The sequence below is a fragment of the Sinocyclocheilus rhinocerous genome, unplaced genomic scaffold (genome assembly GCF_001515625.1).
Source record: "Sinocyclocheilus rhinocerous isolate Xijiao unplaced genomic scaffold, SAMN03320098_v1.1 scaffold1738, whole genome shotgun sequence".
In the NCBI taxonomy this organism is placed as follows: Eukaryota; Metazoa; Chordata; class Actinopteri; order Cypriniformes; family Cyprinidae; genus Sinocyclocheilus; species Sinocyclocheilus rhinocerous.
In genome coordinates, this window is record NW_015647542.1 from 3,340 (window position 1) to 26,244 (window position 22,905).

A 22,905-nucleotide genomic window follows, 5' to 3' on the forward strand; every position below is an offset into this window, starting at 1 on the left:
TAATTGAAAAAAAAATAGTCACACACAAGATCAGTAATCTTAAAAAGCCCCTATTATGTGTAGTGAAAGGTTCATATTTTGGTTTTGGGAGTCCCCAATAACAGGTTGACATGCATGCAAGGTCAAAAAAAACCCCAAACACTTTCATTGTCTTATAATATGCATTTATTTTGACCTTATTTGCTCAACGGCTCCCAAACGATTCGCTCAACGATTCATTTTTCCAAACCCCTCCTTTGCGTGACACTAATCTGCGGTGATTGGTCCGATGATCCAGTCTGTTGTGATTGGTCTACTGCTTGCAGCGCATGTCGGAAACGGAACGCCCATCACCATTACATTAAACACCCAAACAGCCATGGAATATGCGATAGCCCAAAACAGAAACGTATTGATAAAGCACTGCAGTTTGTACACCAACGTATTGCTCTATTCTTTCTCATAACTCCAAGTAATAACGACAAACATTCACTATTCATCGACACATTTCTAGACAATTGCGAGCGAACGGATATTGATGTTAGCCGGTTAGCCAGAGACCTACAAGCTGCGCGGAGCGAACACAACACACACAACTTAATACGTATTTTGTATGCTACAGAGTACATGAGATCAACAATTTTTGAAGGATTAATCCACTTTCAGAATAAAAATTTCCTGATAATTTACTCACCCCCATGTCATCCAAGATATTCATGTCTTTCTTTAGTCGCAAATAAATTAAGTTTTTTGAGGAAAACATTCCAGGATTTTTCTCCATATAGTGGACTTCAATGGTGCTCAACGGATTGAAGGTTAAAAACGAAGTTTCAATGTAGCTTCAAAGGGCTCTAAATGATCCCAGCCGAGGAATAAGGGTCTTATCTAAACCTTTTCTTGTAAAGGGTGTTTGACCCTCCTTGCACGTTCACTTTGTAACACTCGGCCCTATAGGCTGAGGCTACACGATTTAAAACAAAGAATTGTTTAAAATGTTTAGATGTTGGGTGAGTAGATTAAAGACAGCAGGACGGCAGATATAAAACAACAGTAGTGTATTTACACAAAACAATGACACGCAACTAAAACAACACCGTATACATTGAGAATTGGGGACTGCTAAAAGAGTCTTTCAGTTCATACCCTACAACAGTCCAACGGCAACCCGTGCATAATAGTCCAAAAGTGTCCACCCGTGTATAAACAATTCAGTAGATGTAATACTCTAAAGTGCAAGTGTAAAATAGTCCTGGTTGGTAAGCAAATCCACAAGGCGTTCCTTCACAATTCAGGCAATAAACACATAGCGACCTGCTTCCTGGGTGAGGTGTCAGGCCTCTATCTTCTTCTTCTTCTTAAGCGTTTTTGGCGGTTGGCAAACCAGCTAATAGGTGCTTTACCTCCACCTGCTGGACTGGAGTGTGGAACAAAAGTCTGGCTGAGAAATATAACTGGATTAATAAAAAATAAAAAAATATTTTTTTTTTGCCCTACTATTCTATGATCTTCATATTCGTTCTACAGGCCTCTATCTTAGGCCACACTGCTCCTTTATATGGAGAGACTACTTCCTGCTACCTGTCATGGTACTTCCTACTACACGTCATGTGATCGCTCACATGACAGGAGAGTCTGAGTTCTTAAAGACAAACACACATTTAAAAGGAATAAAATGGACAAGGAAACATGTAAAACCTATTAAAACTCTGATACACCCATATACTGCTTTATACAGAGTGGTAAAACATGTCCCTTATGTGGCACTGTAACAACTTTGTAAACACTGGGTCGGTACATCTGCAGCGATGAAGTTGAAGTTGGAGGAGAAAATGAGATGGGAGTTTTTCAACATACCCTAACTGTACCTTAACGGATTAACCCTCATAGTGCAGAGCACAGCGTCTTCTCGACATGATGCTATCCACAGGAATCCGCTAAAGTGTTTGAGGGAGGGGGTTCAAGTTTTCCCGGGTCTGCACGGAGATGGTCCTCACTGCAGAACACAAGATCCAGGGGGCATGATCCAACTCCTCCCACCTTACATATACCTAAACCAGGGGTGCCCAAACTCGGTCCTGGAGGGCCGTGTCCTGCAGAGTTTTGCCAACCCCAATCAGACACACCTGAACCAACTAATCAAGCTCTTACTAGACATACTAGAAAATTTGTGGCAGGTGTGTTGAGGCAAGTTGGATCTAAACTAAACTAATTCACTCAATTGGGTCACATAGTCTGGATTGAGCCTGTCTCTTTGCCAGTAAGTGGTTTGTGATCCAAGAGAAAATGTCTCTCCACACACACACACACCCCGACGTAAATACTTCTATCACTAACCCATCTTTCTTCATCCTGATGCCACAGAAACAAAGTAATGGCAGACGTGCCAAGACAGGTAAAACATGTCACTCCCTACGATTGTGTCTGTCTCTCTCACCTGCTCCTTTCATATGGCTTTATCCGAAATGGGGTTCTGCCTCTCGCAGCAGGAATCAAAGCAACCGTCTCAGTTCAGTGACCAAAGTAATAGACGAACGACTTAAGTTACAGTCTACTACTACGAGCTGTTTATTTGTTTCATGCTTTATCAGAGGAAGCAAAGCAAAAAAAACGTGGGAAGCAATACTCATTTCAGTGATGTGGATTTTCTTAAACTGCTTTCAACAAATGCCGATATTTCTTCTGCAGGATTTCATATACAAATATATGAATATAGACACCCCTTCATTGTATAAATTTTATAGCAAACATTGCAAGCACGATCCTGAAAGTGCATACAGAGCTGTATCACTGATATGTGTTGCCTCGTCACCATTTTTAAAGGAGGAAATAATCACGTTTTGTTCTGTTTGAGAAGCTAATATTATATTTATATTTTTTTACTTCTGTCATAATTAATTTTACTTTTGCTTGAAGCTATGCAACAACTTACTGGTGTGGTGTGCATATAAATCTTGGCTGATAACCAAAGGTTTGAACCCAGCAACTGGTAAACCATGAAGTATCACCATTTTGCAATACAGAAAGGAACTTAAAGGGATATATCACCCAAAAATTAACATTTGACGACATTAGCATGTGATTTTCATTTCAAATGACAAAAATGAATTTCTATCGCTTGTCTGACATGCACTAGCATATAGCTGAAATCAAAATCTAATTGTTATTTTGTGACATCTTTAACTCAAGGCTGAATAAAGCCAGGACATGATCACATATGATTATAATTTATATGAATGAAGCATCTGCTAAATGACTATTTACTTGTTTCCCTTAGGTACTAACTGGAGTTAATGAAGCTAAATGTTGTATACAGAGAGGATGACCTGTCTTTGCTTCTTTAAATTACTAACAATTGACCATGCTTAGAATCCACATAACATTATTATTATTATTTTTTTTTTACAATTTGATTAATGAAGCAAACAATAAAGCACAGACACAGAATGCCTAATTACCTCTACTAAAAATAAATTAAAGGTCTGAAGCGCCACAGATAAATCACTTTACACCATGAAAAATCTAATTCCTGCAATGCACAAGAACAGCTGTCAGACAACGTGGTTTGTTTATTGCATCAATAACCTTGCTGAAAATATCTTACGATATGAAAGTGAGAAATATGATACATTTTTGATTTTAGTTAGCAAGATGCATTAATTGGATTCTTGTAAAACAGCTTGCAAGTTACTTAAGTTATAATATTTTTTACAAAAGATTTATTCTTGCACAGACCTGTTTTCTTTCCTAGAGCATAACCAGATGTTAACTGATTGAAGAGGCCATCACTGACTACTATGTTCTGTGTATTAATGCTACTTGTGCACCATTATAGTGTTTTAAATAGTTTTGAGTAGCTGAAGTTTTTAAAACATAGAATAATAAAAAGCTGAAGTAGGATCAATTCTCTCCATTCAAAACTGATACTGTGTGATATTACAAGAAGGTACTGTAACATTAATAGGAACATGATTAATAATGTATCATGATTGTATCCATAAACAAGGAACATAAAGAATAAATTGCAGCGGGCTGAAAGAGTTGAAAAAGAGTCAAATCACTAAGAATAAATGGAGTGAAAAAAATAAAATATAAATAAATAAATCTCACCACGCAGAAATAAAATGATGTATGGCAAGGTGGCCCAGATCCAATCTACATGTAAATAAGCAGCCTCAAGATCAGGTGTTGCTACATATCGTCATTTTACTTTTGCAGCGTCTATTTTATCCACTTTCTTCACATTTTGCACTTGCTGGTACATTCATACAATCATCTTCCCTCATCTTCTCTCGCCGCTGGTCATCCTGAATAGTTGAAACATTATGAAAAAAACAACTAGTGAGAACAAATGAAACAGAACGGGGGACTGGATTTAATTGAGTTGAGCTAAATGTGTTTATTGGCTCACTAGACAGCTCATAGGACTTACAGTTCCTACTCTCCACAATACAGAGATCTACCAATGATCAGAATGACAAACTGAAGACCACAAACACAGCTCATAAGAGTAGACTAATAATACAATGCACAGGATTCTAGTGTTCTGACATGGCCAACAGGCTTTTTGCCAAGCTTAACCTGAAATACTTCCCTGATCGATCACCTCTTTTGGGGGTTCGGGGCAATTATTGTTAATGGGATAGTTCACCCAAAACTGAAAATTTGCTGTTAAAGGCAGGGTATGTGATTTTTCAAAAACACTTTAGAAAACTGATTCGGGCCGAATAGCAAAACAAACTTGTAGCCAATCAGCAATAAGGGGCGTGTCTACTCGTGATGTGGAGGAGAGAGCTTTCAGTGCATGGGACGGACATTAGCCGAGCCGAGCGACAGAAAGATAGTATCAACATTGGCTACCAGAAATCACTTACTCTGCCTTTAATTTACTCACAGGTAATAATATTATAAATAATGTTCAGTTTATTGCACAGACCAATTGTTTCACTTCATAAGACCTCAATATATCGTCAGGAGCCACAGATTTAAATTTTGTGTTGCCTGATATGCTTTTTTTTGCCTCTTAAAATGACAATAGCCACTGACCTGCCTTTTATGAATCACCAAAGACCACGGTTTCAGCTAAAAAAAAAAAAACTTTATTGTTCTAAAGTAGAAAAAAAGTCATACTATAAATTAGTATAAAATAATTATAAATATAGTATAGTATAAAAATGCAAATATAACACTGCATGGTTTGGGGTGTACTAGACTCTTTTTAATAACTAAAAAAAAAAAAGATGAACTTTTAAGAAACATGTTGATACTTTATGGCTGTTCCTAATCTTATTAGAAAATATGGTAACACTTTACTTAAAACCTTTGTGTATAATGCATTATAAAGGGCTATTAAAGGGTATAATGCATTATAATTATTCATAATGTGCATTGTAATACATTATATATTGTAAATAATTATAACTGAATTTAAAATGCATAGTGTAAAAATGAATTTATAAGTGTTATAATGTATTAACTGCAGTTACAATTATTAATGAGATTGTAAAATGCATTATACGGTACATTACAAGGCATAATTAATGCATTTATAATGCATTTTACATAAAGGCTTTAAGTAAAGTCTTACAGAAAATATTAATAAAAAATTATAAAATAACACAAAAAACTAATTTTGAAAAATGAATGGCTACTTTGTGGTAAAAATGTTTCAACAATGCATGTTAATATTTTGATTAGGTCAGATTAACGTATTAAAAACAAACTGAATGCAAAGTAAACATTTAATATTCAAATTACCATCATATTTTCAAATGTATATCATTTGGTGTCTTTGGGACCTCAAATATAAAAAGTCATTTACAACACAACATGAGTATTAAGCTAATTTTTACTAAGCTATGCTGGTCCACCAGCAAGGACCAGCTTGGAAATTCTTGCTGGTCTAAGCTAGTCTGGGAAGTATTTGTATTTTTTTCCCTTTTATTTTGTGAAAACTGCACTTATAGTTTCTAGCGTCACAGTCTGCACATGCTTTGGGTTAATCTCACAAAAACACCCATGCTGCCCTGCTAGCCTCAAGATAACAACCTTCCAGCCAAAGCGTTCAGTAAGCCACTTCTTCACCTGAGAAACAGACGTTTTGGCGTCTTCAGGTCCCAACCCTCCTCTTCAACAAGGGCATGATAAGAACAGAAAGGACATGGAGGTATGGCTGGCCCGACTGCAGCCGTAGAGGTAGCAAGCAATCTGCCGGGTGCCCTTCTCTGCCCATAATGCATGCAGAAGTGTGTGATTGATTTTCAGCAAGGGAGTGGGTGTCTTAATGTCCTAATGCATTGCTCTGTCACAGTCGCCGTGGCTTGGCAGCCTGCCCTTTTCATGGAGGATCTCTCACTCGATTGGATGAGACCTGGGGCAAATAAATAAAGAGAGGGGGATCTGAGGAAGAGGAAATCAGAGAGCACACTAAAGGAGACAGGACGGCTCTTTTTTTTTAAATCATCTTGACTGATGGTGATTCAAGAATCGATTCTATTTAGCAACACTCTATATGTTTTGGTCCACATCTGCCATTGTCGCCTTGTCAGCACGCCTCAATATATAACTCGATATTGAGTTACATTTCAACTTTCCGTAATTCCTCAGAGTGGAGCGGCGGCTCATCATATTGATCTCAAAAACGTCACAGAGCTTTAGCTATTAAACCAAACAACAGCCTCTCAAGAAGAGATAATGACTTTGTACGCTAATGAGCAACATGATGGAGCCTTGACATTGATTTCAGGAGGAAAAAAAATACAGTTTGAAAGTTTTCACAAGGTTTCAAAGTGACAGAGCCACAGTGAACGTGTCAATAATCTCATGGCCACGACCGATTCTTTAATGAACCGCTACAAACTGCCAACACATGCATAGCGAGGGTTATAAAAACAGACGTTTAATTGTTGACGTATGAAACATTTTAAAGACCCACAGGAAGCCACAACTTTATAATTACTCATGTGTGATATCAATTTTCAGCTAATGAGCGTAATTTGGATCCAAAGAGTGAAAATAAGAAGCGAGACGTGCAAAAAAAGCTTACACAACAAGGTTAAACATTATTATTCTGCAGCCAAAAACGTCTAAAATGTTGTTACTAGCTATTCATAGTAATTTCCTTCCTGTTCTCGGGAGCTTTCCACTCACACTGCTCTCTTGTGTGCAACAAGAGATTGTCGTCATGCTCCACTCTACAACATGTTAAAGAGGCTGACATTATATATCGCAATGAATTTAATGTGTACAGCAGTGGCGTCCTGGAGCTCAGAGGCTGAAGGGATGAACGCAGGCCAGCTAAAACACAATATTGTACCTTACCAATTACTGTCTGAAAAGGTCTAACCCTCTGAGAGATATTTTTGTTGCCAAAACACCAATTTAGTGCATCAGTGGAGTGTTTCAGTGTAATGACTGTAGGTGTGCAGCTGTAGCAAGAGGGAAGGATTATGGCAAGGAGCTTTATTGTGTGATGTGCACGCAGTGTTCAGAACAGAGCATTTACATATTTATTTTAATACCATAGCCAAATGTTTTTCCATGACATTTCTCTTTTGTTAAAGGTTCTCGAAGGTTATTCTTCCGCCAGAGGTAGAACACTGTGCTAAAAGTATCTGAACTGAATCTACAGCACATGCGGTGAAGTATAATTCTGGAACGAATGAATGAAGATGTATCTTTTAGTGAATTAAGAACATACAGCTCGACTAGGGTAGTTCAATTCTCAAACAAATAACTTATGAGCTGGTTCTTTTTAGTGAATCAAAACAGCACAATCATGGGTTCGTTTCCCAAAAGTAAATATGGTCGCAAGTTCTGTCATTACCAATGGAGTTCAGTGGAACTTGCGACCACAGTTAGCAAACAATGCTTTTGAGAAACACATCCCAGTATAGTTTTTATTCTGAATGAAATAATCTCGAGTCAATTCTTTTTAATGAATCAGAAACATTCTGGTTGTTTTGATTTTTTGTTTGATTCCTGAACCACTGACCTCTTTGAGCTGTTTCTTTTAGTGAATCAAAAACATACAGCACGACTAGTGTAGTCTAATTCTCAAATGACTACTGTAGTTCTAATCCTGAATGAATTACTATGAGCCACTTCTTTTCAGTGAATCAAAAAACATTCAGCTTGACCAGAGGAGTCTAATTTGCGAATAAACGACTCCTATAAGCTGTTCTTAACAGTGATTCAAAAACATACAGAACAACAAGCATAGTTCTATTTCAGAACAAATTGCCTATATGAGCTGGTTCTTTTTACAGTGTAGTCCAATTCACCAACGAATGACTGATTATGATTCAGTTCTTTTTAGTTGGGCAAATTTTTACAGCGCAATCAGAGTAGTTAAATTTCAGTTCAATTCACGTTTGTTTGTATAGCGCTTTTCACGATACCAATCTTTTGCAAAACAGCTTTACAGAAAATATGAATGTTTCTACATTACATTTAGGAGTAGGTTATTAGTGGTGACTATGGCAGAAATGTACAGAAAGAATCATGCAGTTAGTTACAAATTACACGTAATCAAACAGACGGTGAACACTATTAACTGCAATGATTATATGGTGCGATTAAACTTTGTGATTGCAATTAAACGTTGCGATTAAGCAAAATTTGGTAGTTTTATATGTTGTTCCAGGGTTAGCATCATCTGAGGTCTTCTGGGGGGTTGGCATCATCTCTTCTCAGGTGTTCGGTCATCTCAGACCTTCGTAAGGGTTGGATCCAGACTGAAGCTTATGTAATTCCTAGTTTCCTCGGGATGCAATCCCGTGGCAGAAACAGAGAAGCAGATAGAGACTAAATTAGCGTAGCTGCTGTTCCAACCAAGCAAAGATGATGTGTTCAACCCAAGCAAAAGAATGAAAATGTGCATTTGATCAGATATAGCTGAAGTACAACGTTCCGAGATACATTATGTGAATGCTTGGCTAAAAAGATGTGTCTTTAATGTGGATTTAAACAGAGAGAGTGTGTCTGAACCACGAACGTTATCAGGAAGGCTATTCCAGAGTTTGGGAGCCAAATATAAAAAAAGCTCAACCTCCTTTAGTGGACTTTGCTATCCTAGGTACTACCAAGAGTCCAGAGTTTTGCGACCTTAGGGAGCGTGATGGATTGTAGCATAATAGAAGACTAGTCAGGTACGCAGGAGCTAGACCGTTAAGGGCCTTATAAGTAAGTAGTAATATTTTGTAACGGATGCGGAACTTAACAGGTAGCCAGTGCAGAGACTGTAAAATTGGGGTAATATGATCATATTTTCTTGACCTGCTAAGGACTCTAGCCGCTGCATTTTGGACTACCTGTAGCTTGTTTATTGAAGATGCAGGACAACCACCTAGCAGTGCATTACAATAGTCCAGTCTAGAGGTAATTTCTGCATCAGAAAAAGGTAACATGTTCCGTAGCTTGGCAATGTTTCTAAGATGAAAAAATGCTGTTTTTGTAACATGAGAAATATGATTTTCAAAAGACAAGTTGCTGTCTAATATAACACCCAAATTTGGAGCACAATTGGTAGAGGTGGTTTTTAAAAAGTGCACAAAAAGTATTCTGGTAGCTTCGCAAAATTGAAGTTGAGCCACTGATGTCACATGGACTGTTTTACCGATGTCCTTGCTACGTTTCTGTTACATTTCAGTTGCGTTGCTGTCTATGGGAGGGCCAGAGAGCTCTCAGATTCCATCAAAAATATCTTAATTTGTGTTCCGAAGATGAACGGAGGTCTTACTGGTTTTGAACAACATGATGGTGAGTAATTAATGACAGAATTTTCATTTTGGGGTGAACTAACCCTTTAAAGAATAGTAATCAGAACCACAATCTCGAAATTCCTTAAGATTCCCATCTCTACCGGCACACACACACACACGCACTTCTGCAAGCATCCTTCATCCTCTTCACGCACTCTGTGATTCATAGCTAGGGCGGTGCACAGAGGGCAATTATGCCCTATCAATCTCAAACTCCCGTGGGCTGAAATGTATGTATGTGCATGTGCTGTCAGGTGGACTTCCAGCAGCACATTCAGCCTGACACACTCACTACTTAAAACGTCTGTTGGGGTTTCACTCCGGTGGTCTCACTAAACCTGTAGAACTGACACAAGGTCAATTTGCCCTCAACCCTTCATCTTTCTTTACTCTCCAGTCTCCACTCTCAAATCCAGCTATGACTGACATAAGTGCTACAGGAAAGGTCATCAAGTCGGCTGCTGTGTCGACATGCTTTGTACAGCTTTCCAGATTCCTCAGATGAAAACAAACACCCTTTCCAGATAATCTAGTGGTCTCTAGAGTCTCGCCAGGCTCTTTGGTTGCACTGAGATATATTAAAGGGGTCAAATGATGCGATTTCAATTTTTCCTTTCTCTTTGGAGTGTTACAAGCTCTTGGTGCATAAAGAAGATCTGTAAAGTTGCAAAGACTAAAGTCTCAAATCCAAAGAGATATTCTTTATAAAAGTTAAAGGGGTCATATGATGCTTTTTTAAAGATCATTATTTTGTGTATTTGGTGTAACAGAATATGTTGACATGCTTTAATGTTCAAAAAACACATTATTTTTCAAGTGGCCTGCTTCTGTGTGCCTAGATATAGCTTTTGACAATCAGTGACGAAACACGAGGGTTTTGTGATGTGAGAGGGGTTTGCTTGTCTTGTCTGAACCAGGCCTGAAATATGAGCTTTTAAGTGTCAAAAAAACAGAGGAAGTGAAGTGGGAGAGGTGTGAAAGAAGTGTTAATCCATGTCACGACTGATGGAGCGTGATATTGGGAAATGATTGTGTGTGTGTGTGTGTGTGTGTGTGCATGCATACATGTTACCAATAAAGCACAGAGGATGTGGTTTGACAGAAGTGGCACATAGTGTCTTGGATATTATATTTTCACTGGCTTTCTATAGCATTGGTAACTATGTCCCATTTGCACCTATAGAATTCACATGCATTTCGAATGAGGCTCCTGTGGGAACAAATCCTTTTCTAAAATATAAAACTTTATATTTTAATACATGAAGAGCCGTTTATACTGTGTGAGAATATATAAAACATGAAGCAAGATTACATAATGGTGTCATTTCCAAAATTAAAGTAATAGTTCACAAAATAAACTTCTATTGATATTTACTCATCCTCATGTTGTTCAAAACATTTTTTAATGGAACATAAATATAAAGATATTTAAAAAAAAAAAAAAGTCTTAAATTGTTTTTTTTTGTGCATGCGAAAGAAAGAAAGAAAGAAAGAAAGAGAGAAAAAGGAAGAAAGGTTAGTGAGTTAGTTAAAAGTAGACTTTTTAATCTCACAATTCTGATTTTTGCTTGCAATTCTGAGTCATCGCAAGACATGGACTCAGATTTGCCAGATATAAAGACAGAATTGTGAGACATAAACTTGTAATTGTGAAGGAAAAAAGTCAGAACCTTTATTTTTTATTCTTTGTGAAAAAAACAACAACTGTGAAAATTAAAACTGAGTTGTGAAATATAAACTCGGAAATCTGAGAAAAACAAAAAAAGAATTTAACTGAATTGTGAGATAAAAAGTCAGATTTACATTTTTTCTGCCGCAAAAAAATAGACTTCCAACAGTAAAGTCTGATTAAGGTTAAGCCAAAGGCCATTCAGAACATGAGTATGCATCTGCTAACAATGTCATGGGTTGGATTCCCAGGGAATGCCTAACTGATAAAATGTATTGCCTGAAATAAGTCACTTTAGATAAAAGCATCTGTCAGATGAAAAAAAAAAAAAAACTATCATCCACCTACATGGTATTTCTGGTAGGCAAATGTTAATGCTAGTTAAGAAGCCTTGTGGAGACACCAGCATCCACATTTCCATCAGGGTGGTCTGAACAATGCAGCAATTAGCAGAACGTCATTCATGTTGTATTTTCAAGGCCTGAACGCATGTCCAGGAAAAGAATAACAGAAGTGAACTACAAAAGATCTGATCTGTAAGATCTGATGCCTGAGGGCAGAACTTGGTATAGCTGATCGTTCACGCCCCGCACCATAAAAGCCATCTGGGAAGCCTGCTTTTGATCAGTGTGAGTTTCTTTGAGCCGATCAGTGGCGCTGTAGAGCACGTCATCAGCGGTAGGGGTGGAAGCTGTCTTCAGCCTAACAACTTCATCAGGCGAGCTGCTAATTATGCGCAAGGCTCAATAGCGAGGCCTGAGGAAACATTGAGCTCTAAAACTTCATTAATGTAAGCATTCAGCCTGAGCATAATTACATCCCCTGCCCCCTCTTGCCACGAGACGCCACATTAACCCGCGACTCCATCCGGACACTGGAGCAGACTCTCGACAGACTTCCTCCACAGCTGCTCTGACTGGGATTGCACGCTCCAGTGTGGGAAGAGCATGTGCGCTTTTCCCTTCAGACTCCGTTGTGATCCCTCAATCAACGCAGTAGAGCAGACCTCGTCCCAAATGAATGCCTTACTGCTCCCATATAATCTCACATGCTGTCATCACCTAAAACGTTTCTGAAGGGACCTTCGAGCAGAACAGGGTGAGAACAGAGAATCAGTTAATAGGTTATTTATCTGACGATGCTCTTCTTTTCGCTGTCTTCTATTTCGTTAAAAGTGTGTGTCCCTATGTTATAAGGTTTGAGGTTTCACAGCTTTGCAAGTGGATTACATCACCGTCTCTCGGTCTAATGCATATGTCAAGCTGATATCTTGGCAGCCATGATGAGACCTTTATTTGGAAAGGATGAATAATTTACTTGCTCGTATCAGAAGAAAGTGATTGATGTATTTGATTGTGCTTTGAGACTGCTATCACCTGTTTAGTCATCTCTAAATACATGGAAAGAATTTAGCCTTGAGCTTGTTTGCTCAAATTTCTGATCCTATCTGTTCTTTATTTTATTTTATTTACAATGAAGAAAAAATGGTTTGACAGGCCTGAAAAATAGAAACGATGAACAAACGAACAGAACCCATTTTAAGATCAAACTGTAGGTACCAGGAGAAAGCCAGATTAAAATATCAAGACTTTGTCATCAGTTGATTGGTCCAACAGAAATTCTCCCAACCAACATTTTCACTCATCCTACCATATGATTTTTTTAAATTAAATATTGAATAAATAAATAAAGGGTAAAAAAAATATAATAAAGCAAAATGCACAATACTTCGCTGTATATATCATTTTGTAAAAAATAATATATAAAAATAAATAAAATAAAAACAAAAAAATACATTCATGTGATCAGGGCCGCATTAACCATTGGGCTAGGCGGGGCTGAAGCCCCGGGGCCCGAGCAAGGAGGGGGCCCGTGATTGGCTGTGGAGTAGATTGACGGACGTCGGTAGCGCCGAAGCATGTAATGGTAATTTCTTCATCTCTCACTATTTATTGAAACAAAAGCTATCAACAGTAGTGGGTATACCACAACAAAAAAAGTCAATGTCTCAATAACTTGTCATGTGTCCTTGAGCATCAATTACAGCTTGACAACGACGTCTCATGCTGTTCACAAGTCGACTTGTTGTCTGCTGAGGCATAGCATCCCACTCTTCTTGAAGGGCTGCCCTCAGGTCATTGAGGTTCTGGGGTGCAGGGTTATGACCCTCTACACAATGACTCTATGGTACTCTATGGGATTCAGGTCTTCCAGATTGTAACACCAGACAACAGTGGCTGATGCATAAAATTCTCCTTGACGTCTCCAACAGCATTGGCGGCCATCATTTCTGCTCATTGTGAATCGACTTTCATCAGAGAACAGCACTGAGGCCCACTGGTTCCTCGTCCAGCGCAAATGCTCCCTGACGATGACGCCTGTGCCTGGCGGCGTGGTCAGGTATCCTTGCAGGTCATCTAGCACGCAGACCATGCTGATATAAGCGGTTTCAAATGGTCTGATCTTGAGTGGCATTCATAATCCGGTTCCACAGGGCACTGTTCACAATGAAGCGGTCATCAGTATGGGATGTGGCCCAAGGACGTCCACTTCTATGCCTTTCTGTGACTCTTCCTCTCTCTGTCTCTGTTGCAACCTGCTGATGACACTCTGTGACACTTTAATCTCAGTGGCAACTTTCCTCTGAGAACATCCCATTTGAAGCCTCGCAAAGGCCAGGTACTGTTGATAAATTGTTAGGTGTCCTCTTGGTCTCATGAAATCAAAATTTGAACAGCATGATGAAGAGGACTGTTTAAATACAAATTGTCATTGAACCAGAACATTTAGTGGTCAATTCATGGATCAGACACTTTTTTTGCGGTTAATCACCTCGTTAGAGAACAGCATGTTATGTAATTAGTACTGAAACATTTAACAGTTGAACATGTGAATTCAAAAGTTTAGAGAAGGTCAAATTAAGTTCAGGTTATAGTGCATTTTAGGTGCATTCTGAAATTTCACCCGAAAGTCGAATATCCCTAACTTTTTGGGAGTAGTACACACACACACACACACACAATGCCCTCTACTAATATTGGCACCCTCTGTAAATATGAGCAAAGTTGGCTGTGAAAATAAATCTGCAAAGTTTTACTTTTGATCTTTCATTCAAAAATTTTTACAAAACTCCAACCTATCATTGAAGTAAAACAATGGAATGTGGGGGAAAAAATCTCATTATGAAATAAATGTTTTTCTGTAGTTTATGTTGGCCACAATTATTGGCACCCAATTATAGCAACGTCCTTTTCCCAAGATAACAGTTCTGAGTTTTCTATGAGTTTGGAGAACACCTGACGAGATCAGAGACCACTTCTTCATCCAGAATCACTCCAGATCCTTCAGATTCCCAGCTCCATGTTGGTGCTTCTTCTCTTCAGTTCACCCCTCTCATTTTATAGGGTTCAGGTCAGGGAACTGGGACGGCATGGCAGAAGCTTCATTTTGTGCTCGGTGACAAATTTTTTGTGTTGATTTTGATGTTTGTTTTGGATCATTGTCCTAATGGTAGATGCAACCACAGCCCATTATACGATTTTAGTTTCATCTGACCATAGAAGCCAGTACTGTTTGAAGTTCCAGTCATCTGACAACTGAATATGCAGGAGTTTGTTTTTGGGTGAGCGAGGAGGATTTATCTTGAAACCTTCTCAAACAACATGTGGTGATGTATGGGCTGTTTGATATATTTTTTAGGCTTTCTGACCCCAAGACTTAACTAATCTCTGCAATTTTCCAGCTGTGATCCTTGGAGAGTCTTTGGTCACTCACTCACCAACTCTCCTCCTTCCCGTGCATTAGGACAATATAGACACACGTCCTCTTCCAGGCAGATTTGTAACATCTTTAGTTGATTGGAACCTCTTAATTATTGCCCTGATGGTGGAAATGGGGATGTTTAATGCTTTAGCTCTTTTCTTACAGCCACTTTCTATTTTGTGAAGCTCAACAATCTTCTTCTGCACAACAGAACTATATTCTTTGGTTTTACCCCTTGTGATGGATGTTTAAGGGAATTTGGCTTTGTGTTCCTCATATTTATAATCCTGTGGAACAGGAAGCAATGGTTGGACAATTTCATGCTCATGTAAACTGGCCCGAAACTTTTATACAGGCTCCGGGCCATCAGGCCATTCTTACTGTTGAGCCCTGCCAAACCATTTTATCCCTGCTAACTTGAGAATGACATCAGGTTAAAAATGACACAGACGTGTTCGGACATCTCAGCCTTATATCCCTGTAATCAGGTGGGCCCAATCATACAAACCAAAGACGAAGGGTCAGCATAGAGGGCAAGACTGAGAATATGATGCCTGGCTCAGTGTGATGGCTGGAGGCAGTTAGTAAGGACAAGAATACGTGTCTCACTTCCAATCTCATCCCGGCAGACCTGCGTAGGTCACGGGGTAAGAGTGATTACGCGTTATTACATGCAACAGCGCAGCTCAGGTTTGTTGTTGTACACAGAAGAGGTCACCGAGGACCCCACGGGGACTTGGTGTTGGACATATAAATGACAAGAGTGCAGCTCTCAAGAGGAATTGCTTTAGAGAACACAAAGAGGGCGGAGCTAAAGAGAGGGCAGGAGGTGACAGCAGAAGAACACAAGAGCAGAAGATTAAAAATGAGAGCGTCATTGGACAGCACAGAGATACCTCAGAAGATTAACTTCTAAAATAGGGGTCAGAGAAATATCACTGTTTTGACAGAAAATGCAGTAGTACGCATTGTTCTTTAGAAGATTTCTTTGGTTGTGAATTTCAGTGTCCCTGAAGTAAATGGAAGTTTTACAAGATGGAATGTTAATCCAGGTTAAATATATATATATATATATATATATACAGTGGGTACGGAAAGTATTCAGACCCCCTTAAATTTTTCTCTCTTTGTTATATTGCAGCCATTTGCTAAAATCATTTAAGTTAATTTTTTTTCCTCATGAATGTACACACAGCACCCCATATTGACAGAAAAACACAGAATTGTTGACATCTTTGCAGATTTATTAAAAAAGAAAAACTGAAACATCACATGGTCCTAAGTATTCAGACCCCTTGCTCAGTATTTAGTAGAAGCACCCTTTTGATCTAATACAGCCATGAGTCTTTTTGGGAAAGATACAACAAGTTTTTCACACCTGGATTTGGGAATCCTCTGCCATTCCTCCTTGCAGATCCTCTCCAGTTCTGTCAGGTTGGATGGTAAACGTTGGTGGACAGCCATTTTTAGGTCTCTCCAGAGATGCTCAACTGGGTTTAAGTCAGGGCTCTGGCTGAGCCATTCAAGAACAGTCACAGAGTTGTTGTGAAGCCACTCCTTCGTTATTTTAGCTGTGTGCTTAGGGTCATTGTCTTGTTGGAAGGTAAACCTTAGTTCCAGTCTGAGGTCCTGAGCACTCTGGAGAAGGTTTTCATCCAGGATATCCCTGTACTTGGCCGCATTCATCTTTCCCTCGATTGCAACCAGTCGTCCTGTCCCTGCAGCTGAAAAACACCCCCACAGCATGATGCTGCCACCACCATGCTTCACTGTTGGGACTGTATTGGACAGGTGCCTGGTTTTCTCCACACATACCGCTTAGAATTAAGGCCAAAAAGTTCTATCTTGGTCTCATCAGACCAGAGAATCTTATTTCTCACCATCTTGGAGTCCTTCAGGTGTTTTTTTAGCAAACTCCATGCCGGCTTTCATGTGTCTTGCACTGAGGAGAGGCTTCCGTCGGGCCACTCTGCCATAAAGCCCCGACTGGTGGAGGGCTGCAGTGATGGTTGACTTTCTACAACTTTCTCCCATCTCCCGACTGCATCTCTGGAGCTCAGCCACAGTGATCTTTGGGTTCTTCTTTACCTCTCTCACCAAGGCTCTTCTCCCCCGATAGCTCAGTTTGGCCAGACGGCCAGCTCTAGGAAGGGTTCTGGTCATCCCAAACGTCTTCCATTTAAGGATTATGGAGGCCACCGTGCTCTTAGGAACCTTAAGTGCAGCAGAAAGTTTTTTGTAACCTTGGCCAGATCTGTGCCTTGCCACAATTCTGTCTCTGAGCTCTTCAGGCAATTCCTTTGACCTCATGATTCTCATTTGCTCTGACATGCACTGTGAGCTGTAAGGTCTTATATAGACAGGTGTGTGGCTTTCCTAATCAAGTCCAATCAGTATAATCAAACACAGCTGGACTCAAATGAAGGTGTAGAACCATCTCAAGGATGATCAGAACAAATGGACAGCACCTGAGTTAAATATATGAGTGTCACAGCAAAGGGTCTGAATACTTAAGACCATGTGATATTTCAGTTTTTCTTTTTTAATAAATCTGCAAAAATGTCAACAAATCTGTGTTTTTCTGTCAATATGGGGTGCTGTGTGTACATTAATGAGGAAAAAAAATTAACTTAAATGATTTTAGCAAATGGCTGCAATATAACAAAGAGTGAAAAATTTAAGGGGGTCTGAATACTTTCCGTACCCACTGTATATATATATTTTACTGTAACAATAACTGGAATCTAAAATACTTTAAAACAAGACACCACGGTTTTATTATTTTTATATTGATCACAGTGGGTCTCATTCACATATAATTGCATAAAAGTGTTCTTATGTTTGTAGAAAAGTTTCTCACACAAAATATGGTCTTACATTTTAATGTTAATGAAACTAGATTATTCTAAATAAAGAAGCCCATGACTGGTGTTAGTAATTAGCATAATAAGACAAACCACAAACACCTTTTAAAAACAAACAATTTGAGATATCAATCATGTCTGTAGCTCAAATGGTGACAGATATGTTCGCTTTTGTTTTAATACCTACACTCTAAAAAAAAAAAGGTTCTTCAGCAGTTCTTTGGAGTGGTTAAGGTGCTATATAGCACTACTACTGTATAAAGAACATGTTAAGCCCCTGTATGGTTCTTCAGCGGTTCTTTGGAGTCGATGCGGTGCTATATAGCACCACTACCGTAAAACCTGTAAGCCCATGTATAGTTCTTTAAAGGTTCTTTAACTCTCTCTTAGTCTCTTAGTTTAGTTAGGCAAACTCCTCTCGCTGAGAGCAGTTCACGTTCCTGGATCTCAATATGGGAGCAGACATCCTGTCGAGGCAGGGGCTGAGGCCAAAGAAAATACTAAGACAACGCAGCTGTATAATTTATTAATGTCGCAATGCATGCTGGGAGCTATGGATGAGTTATGATTGGTGCACCATTGTTGAGAAAAAGTGCTAAAGATTAGGGGGTTTTGTAGAGAAGTTTTTTTTTTAAAGGCTGTTCTTTTGAGCTTTCTTTTTATCAAATAATCATTAAAAAATGTATCACAGTTTCCACAAAAAATATAAAGCAGCACTGTTTTCAACATCGATAATAATAAGAAATGTTTCTTGAACACCAAATCAGCATATTAGCATGATTTCCGAAGGACCATGTGACAATGAAGGCTGGAGTAGTGATGCTGAAAATTCAGCTTTGCCATCATAGGAATAAATTACATTTTAAAATATATGAAATACAATAATACAATTATTTTACGTTGCAATGATATTTCACAATATTACTGTTTCACTGTATTTTTGATCAAATAAATGCAGCTTTGGTTTGCGTAAGAACTTTCTTTCAAAAACATTTTTAAAAAGTCTAACCGACCCCAAACAATAGTGTCTGTCATTTCTTTAGCAAGCAGCACTATTAATAACCATATTTGTACCCTGGTGGCCTTTTTGTATCATTGCATGTTCATATATTCATAATTCCATATATATTCTTTAATCATGTATTTCAAGTGTACTTAAAAGGAACTCAATGCTATTGCTACTGGCTATAAATATGCATAGGATAGAAGCGTATCATTAATCATGTGATTATCAGGGATCAGTTGCATTACAGAATTTTATCCCTGAGTATTGTACTGTAAGCCAGAGCGCATCTGAGGGCGTTTCATAACATAAATGTGTTCTTGTTTTGCAAATTGCTGTGATCACTTGACACAGGTCGCTCTTGGTTTCTCAGGCCTGCGGTGCCAGCAAGTAACAGATTTAAATAGGATTTGCATCACAAACTAGTTGGTAGGGAATATGAGTGTGATTTGTCGAACACACAGAGAGAGAGAGAACACCTCTAGAAGATGACTGAAAGATTGCATTACAGCTTGAACAGAAAAAGAACCTGTCACTGCCTATGACCTTGAAGAAAACACAACTGAATATTGAGAGGAACCGAATTGCCAAGGAGGAGGAGTGTCACGAGATGAGGAAGATAAAAGTGTAGAAAGAGATGAGAAGATAGGAGGCAGTACAATAGCACGCCACCTCATATCACATTTACAAAAAGTAGAAAGATGAATCCAACCTTGCATGAGAACCAATGGGAGAGTGTTTAAATAGATTAGACACAGTCAAGGCCGTGTGGAGTCCGGGCAAATGTAGTGAATGAAAACCTGAGAGTGCAGCAATGACTAAAGTGGCTCAAATTTGACAGTGCCGCTTCAAGCGCTTACTAGTGCTGTAATTTCACCCTACATATTTGAAAGTTAATCTGCAGGATGAAAGGTGTGCGAGGGGCTCACGGTAGAAGCATCACACTTGTAGACAGGTGTCATTAAGGGAACAAACAGTAAGATGGAAAAATCAGACACGGTGAAGCAAAGCATCTGCACTTTTAAGACGCTGTCTGTTGCCAGAAGACGTATGATATTTACGCTTCAGGTTTGGTAATTTGGCTAGCATGGTAATAAACATTGATGAATTATACATGACTAGTACAAGGAAGCAGTGAAATGACCAGGTTTTGCATATAAGTTTATCTGAGGTAAAAGTCAGAGGTGTGCAGTATTTAAAAATGCATGTTGCATACATTTATTTTGCTTTGCCTCTAGTGCAACAACTCAGAGCTGGTATAAACCTCATCTGATAAATAGGCATACCTCACAGACTTTTGTAAAAGGGAGTATGATTCAGCATAATATGATAAATGAATATGTAGAGATAGCTTAGGAAACATCAGAGTAACTGCAAAGCAAAATCTAAGCCTGGGAATTAAAAACATAGGAAATAAACCATTTTAAACCAAAAGACTTTCAGTTCCATTCAAGGAATCATCCAAAAATGAAAATTAGTTTGATGTCATTCCAAACTCCTGTGACTTACTTTCTTAAGCAGAACACAAAAGGAGAATTTGTGAAGATTGTTGAGGGATTATATCTTTAATTTCTGGGGTAGAAAAAGATGCAGAAGCCCCATAAAAGTATAAAATATGTTCACACAACTTAATTATGCACTATATTCAATGTCTTCTAAAGTCATAGCTTTCTGTGGAACAGACTAAAATTTAAGTCATCTGCTCATTGAAAATGTTGTTAGGGTTTTGGAATTGAAACATGTACATACATCTTATATTTCATTGTGTGCTCCAAACAGTGACAGCAAAAGGTGCCTAACATCTAATTTTGTGTTCCACAGAAGCATTAAATTAATTTAGGGATTTGATCAACATTAAGTCTTAGAAAATAGACTATTAGCTTGAATTTATTTTAAAGTGGTAATTTATTTGCATAAGATTGCTGTATTAAAAAATAGCAAACTGTCCTCGTCAGAGTATAGAAACACAATAAAGGAAAAGCCGCAAATTCAATAATGTTCTATTTCTGATCTGAGAATAACTCATAAACTGAGTTTTATGAAACATTATCTAAGTTCATGTGAATATCGAAAGAGGAAACTCTCAAAGGACAAAATGAATCCACTCACATAAACCAATAAGCACTCACTCATGTCTGATATGCTGCAGTATTTATTGTTTCATCTGTGAAACATCTCCCCTGACTGTCTTTATGAATATAAACATTATTCTATCCATATATGGAAATGTGAGGATGGATATCCTTAAGTCATATGACGGAATAGTGCTTCTTTGCTGGTCATGAGAGTTCAAAAGCGGCCTCTGTGCATAATGCATGTCAATAAACAAACAGTTGGGCCGCACTGTTCCTCACAATTAAGTAAAGATGGACATGACTGATGAAAATATCATAAGTAATCATAAAATATTCCATTGATATCTCCCTAAATGTGCACACTTTTGGATTAACGTTATAACCCTCAAAGGAATACCTAGGAGACACATTTGTCAGAGTTTACGTGATTGAACAGGTATGTGCTTATTTATTACATTCTAAAGTACGGTTTGATTTTTGTACGATTATTATAACCGTACAAAAGCAACAAATATAGGTAACCTTAAAGAAACAGACCGCAGATCCGAAAGTGGGAATCACTTGCGCCAACAGCCTCCTTAGAAAAGTTTTAGCATAAATCCATATGCATCTGTAAAATTAATCCATAAAAAATGTCCATATGATTGGTATGCAATATCCTAAGTCTTCTGAAGCCGTTATTGCTAATATAATCAAACTATTCGTCATCGCGTTCATGTGTCATTCGCGGTTGCTTTTTTGAACGCACCGCGTCGCAATCGGTCACATGACACGCCAGATCCAATGGCGTTTAGCGTCACTTACGTCAAACCCAATGCGTTGCGTCCAAAAGCGCGATTTTAAAGTATGGACTATTATAGGGTGACCATACGTGCCATTTTCCCAGGACGCGTCCTGGCCAGGATTTCTATATTGCCTAAAATATCTAGGTTTTGGCTTTGTTTGCGTGTGCAGACCTATCGGTGTATGACATCAAAATACCTCTAGAGCATTTTGAAAGCACAAGGAACCGTCTGTATGGTATTTTGATGTCATACACCGATCGGTCTGCACACGCAAACAAAGCCAAAACCTAGATATTTTAGGCAATAATTATATTATAATATATCATATTTTAGGCAATATAGAAATCCTGGCAAGGACCCGTCCTGGGAAAATGGCACATATGGTCACCCTAGACTATTACCTCATTCTATTCAGTATGCTGCAGCACATTGGCTCAGCCATTGATAGCAGAGACCTGTTAGCTTGTCTCGCAGATGTATCATTAAGGGCTGCTGTTATGCCCTTCCTGGAATAAATGATTATCATTTTGACACTTGACAAATTAGAGGTTTTCACAGTTGCTTGGTTTTCTTTTTGCGATTCATTGGTGGCAGCCAAACACATGGCATATTTTCTTAAGGGGATTCTTTTCACAGATTCATTATGTTCAGTTGATTTGACAGTGCTTTGGCTGTAACAGCATATCAAGAAACCTGTCATAGACAACCAGTTATAATTTGCAGACAGTGTTATACTGTATAATGTATCTTCTGTTGAAGCAATTGTCCTTTATCTGCATTAGTGCAGTTCTAGACATCTTTCCCTTTTGCAAGTGTTTTAATTCCTATTGAATGCAGTAAATTGACAGATAACTCATAATTTATGCATTTACACCTTAAGAGTTACCTATTGGTTTTTTTTTAATGACCCTGGTGACTAGCCTATTATTTAGTATACTGTAAGTCACAGTAGGGTGAAGGAAGCCTGCCTCTCCTCATGAAAAAAAACAACAACCTAACTTCGTTATAAA

General features: G+C 38.5%; 1 long non-coding RNA gene across 1 annotated transcript; it reads right to left on the reverse strand.

The window, feature by feature from the left end:
- Positions 1 to 4,121: 4,121 nt before the first annotated feature.
- LOC107709303 (uncharacterized) lies at positions 4,122 to 21,788 on the reverse strand. Its single transcript, XR_001636482.1, has 3 exons — positions 21,648 to 21,788; positions 6,061 to 6,346; positions 4,122 to 4,283 (listed from the first exon to the last, which is right to left on the reverse strand). It is a non-coding gene; the product is annotated as an uncharacterized LOC107709303 (long non-coding RNA).
- Between the last annotated feature and the right edge of the window lie 1,117 nt (positions 21,789 to 22,905).